The sequence below is a fragment of the Acinonyx jubatus genome, chromosome E1 (genome assembly GCF_027475565.1).
Source record: "Acinonyx jubatus isolate Ajub_Pintada_27869175 chromosome E1, VMU_Ajub_asm_v1.0, whole genome shotgun sequence".
Classification (NCBI taxonomy): domain Eukaryota; kingdom Metazoa; phylum Chordata; class Mammalia; order Carnivora; family Felidae; genus Acinonyx; species Acinonyx jubatus.
Genome location: NC_069397.1, coordinates 55946203 through 55949835, shown reverse-complemented (window position 1 = coordinate 55949835; position 3633 = coordinate 55946203). Strand labels below are relative to the sequence as shown.

At 60.4% G+C, this 3633-nt stretch overlaps 1 long non-coding RNA gene across 2 annotated transcripts; it reads right to left on the bottom strand.

Annotated features, from left to right (window-relative positions):
• Positions 1 to 234: 234 nt before the first annotated feature.
• Positions 235 to 3236, bottom strand: LOC106981907 (uncharacterized). Of its 2 annotated transcripts, XR_001431285.3 has the most exons (3): positions 2305 to 3229; positions 1812 to 1974; positions 235 to 1229 (listed from the first exon to the last, which is right to left on the bottom strand). It is a non-coding gene; the product is annotated as an uncharacterized LOC106981907 (long non-coding RNA). The 2 variants fall into 2 exon arrangements; XR_008294022.1 differs by having other exon boundaries at positions 1812 to 3236.
• Between the last annotated feature and the right edge of the window lie 397 nt (positions 3237 to 3633).

Here is a 3633-nt window from a genome sequence, read left to right as displayed (position 1 = left end):
GATTGTGCAGGACTCCGCGCCCTCTGCCACCCAGGTCCCCGGGAGCTAGCACCTCCCGCACATGGGTGACCACATGGGTGGCAGGGCCACACGGGCTGGTCCCCACACTGGGAGGCCCTCTCAGCAGGTGGGTCGCCGATAGGAAAAGCTGCAGGAGGCGGGGCGTCAATGGCCACGCCCCCGGGAAGGGGCGGGGCAGATTTACAATGGGGGAGGGGTGGGCAGGCACCAGGCTCGTTCCCCTCTCTTTTACTGGAATATTTCACCCCCATTCGTAGCTAGATCTGAAAGCAATGTGATATTATCATAGAGGTAAATACATAATTACATAGATGGTAGGCTTAAAAAAAAAAAACAACACCCAAGCTGATTATTTATCCAACCAACTGGAAAACACATGAGCGAAACCATGCCGTTCTGACAGGTGAACATAGTCATAATTGCTCTTTAAACACGTATTTAAGTGTCGATCTGTTGTGTAAATACATTTTTAAAAGAGCACCTCTTTGAGGGGGAGTGCGGCGGGCAGGGGGCTTGGAGCATGAAAACATCTCGGCGCGGGTGGTAGCACACATATTCCGGAACTTTCTCCTCCTATCAGAGCAGGTGTTTTTAGGGACCTGGGAGGTATCTTGCAGAGGTCCATCTTGCATTCGCATTTTCCAAAGACTCGGTGCTGGTCCGCTCAGGCGGGCTGGGCGCCAGAGAGTTCTTTTTCCCCCCATTCCGGAGGCTAGAACCTGAGCTGCAGGCGTGGGCAGCGGTGGTTCCTTCCGAGGCCTCTGTCCCGGCCTCACCGATGGCCACCTTCTCCCCGTGTCCTCACTGGGTCTTCCCCCTGTGTGTGTGTTCTCATCTCTGCTTTCTGTAAGGACTGCAGTCGTCCTGGATTAGGGCGACCCTAGTGACCTCGTGTAACCTTAATCACCTCCTCAAAGACCCTCTCTCCACATCCTGAGGTGCTGGGGTCACGGCTATCTGAATGGGGGGGGGGGTACGTGGTCCACACCAGACTCCGTCCGAGCACGCTGACGCTTCCCCGGGGACGAGGGGCTTCCTGAGGACCTGTGTCGGTCACCTGTCTGAGCACTCTCCTGTAAGAGCGCCAGGTTCCGGCCGCCGGCTTTATTTAAGGATAAATACACCAGAGGGTGGTCTTGAAATAATAATAAATACATGCCTCAATGCAGAGAAAACATTCCGGAAAGTTCCACACTTGAAGGACGGTCCTGATAAGAGAGGGCAGCAGGTGGTTTCCAGGGTCAACCTTAGACGCCCCACGAGGTGGCCGGGAGCGTAGGGGGTGAGGGCAGCCTCACCGCGGGGCCCCGCCAGCAGGCGGAGGGTGCCCACCGCCCCTGCCTGCTCCCCCCCCACCCCGGTTGGGCAACCTTCTGCGGGCTCATTAGTAGCCATGCTCAGCTTTTAGGGGCTGTTCTCGGGGCTCTGGGAGCAGCGGCCATGGCCGCTCTTCCCCTGGGGGGACGCAGGCAGGAGGCCAGGGTCTGTCTGACATGTGTCAGGTCAAATCACCAGCTCTCCCGAGAACATCTTCCTCTCTGTTACCCTCGCCTCTGGCCATGCAGTGCCAGCGGTGGATGGAGAGACAGGAGGCCCCCTAATGATGCCAGGCAGGCAGCCCCCAACAGCATGGCCCTCCCGGCTCTCCAAGGGCCGGCGGGACAGTCACCACCAGCGGCATGGCCCCTGGGGCCCTCACCCCCCCACACCCGAGAACAGAGTGGGGCTAAGAGCGAGGGTCCCCAGAGTGGCAATGGCCTGGCCCGGCTGGGAGGGGTGAGGACCCTCACCTTCCTGACTAGCCCGTCGCTTCCAGGGAGCAGAGAGGAAAGGAAGAACGCATTTCTCAGGGGACGGGCTCGCCTCTGTCTCCAACGCAGCCCCATTTTGTGTGCTATGACCATGTCTGCGTCCTATGTCGTCATCACCACAGCCACTCCAGCATTTCAAGCTCTGCGCCAAGACAGAGAACGGAAATGCACATTCTAGCCCCCCGTACGCCCCTCTACCCATTCTGGAATGCTCTCTGCTATTGTACGAGCTGGTGTTCCGGAAGCTCCCTCAGCAGGCCACGCACAGCGACGCACCATCCCTGGCCCTGGCCCAGGGGGCCCTGCCTGCGCTGCCCCCTGACAGCTGCCAAGAATGGCAGGCAGGCAGGCAGGCCTTCCTTCTCAACAACGGTCACTCTGCCCCCTCCGTCCCTCCATGTCCCCACCCCACCCTGGGAGGTTGTGGAAGGAGCGGGTAGTAAGGGGAGGGGGCGGAAGAAGGGAAGCCTACATGGTGTGACGGCTCCCAGTCATTCAGCGTGGCTGCTCGCTCGCAGGCAGAGGAAGGAGGGGCGCCAGCCAGGAGCATCCAGAATGCTCTTAGATTCTTCCCACCCTGCTGACCGCCTGGAAGCATCCAGAGAGATGGCTGGACTGAACCCCTACCCGGGCCGGCAGCACGGAGGCGAGGAAGCTAACACCAAGAGCCTTGCAGGAAGGAAGCAGTTAAAAAGCAGGGGAGGAGGAGGAAGGGCTTTTGGGAGGAGAGAGAAGGAAGGCGTCCTCTCGGCCATATTGGGCCCCAGAGAACAGCACAGGAGTGTACAAAGGCCGGGCCCTGGCTTGCCTCCCCACTCACGGCCCTCTCCTCTCCCCGCACCTTCCACCACCCACCTGCCTCCCTGGTGACCGTGGGGCACGCTGCCCGGCACTGCCACTCCGGGTGCCTCTGCCCCCAGTTTTTTCCTTCCTTTCTCCAAATAACCCTGCTTTGTTCTAAAGTGGAGGTAAGGTCCCCAGGGACCACGCCCAGACCAGGAGGGACATGACAGGAGAGGCTTGGTTGAAGCAGAGCCTCTGACCCTCCCCTTGGGATCGCCCCAAGACCACACACACACACACACACACACACACACACACACGCCCCACGCGCACTGCGCGGGCTCTGAGCAAAGCCTGGAGACAGCGCTGACACCCGGTGCCCAGATGCTGCCCCCTGGGCACCCAGAAGGGATTCGCCCTGCAAAACGGCCCTCAACAGCCCCACCCCCGCCTCGCTGGTCCTCCCTGTGGTCACTGAGCAAAATCTAACACCCCAAAGGCACCACCTCTCCTTTCCCTGCTGTCGTGCAGGGCGATTGGCGGGGCAGGTGTGGTTGTGGAGCCCATGGCGCGGGGAGGGAAGGAACATCACGGAGCCCGCTCTGGGCATTTCTGCAGGGAAGCCCAGCCCCCAGATCAGACCTGCCCGGAAACACCGCGCCTCCGCCTCCGCCTCCCCGCCCCACCCCCCTGCACCCCGGCACCCGGTCCCCGGGACCCCGGCTTGCTCTGACCGCAGGATGCAATCCCAGCCTGGCCCCTGCCCCAGAAGGGAGGCCGCGGTGCTCCCGGGCAGGGGTGGGGGGCTCGCCGGGGTGAGCATTCCCGCACCCTGCGACGGAGGCGGGAGTCGGCAGGAGGGCTCATTATACTCTCTCCTCGGAAAGCTGAGAGCCTATCACTGCTGTCTTGGTAGGATTTTTTTTTTAATCCTGGATATTACAAGAACATGAATTAAGCTCTGATGAATGCAATATTAATTAATTACATGAAGATCCACGTGGGGCCCTGGAGAGGG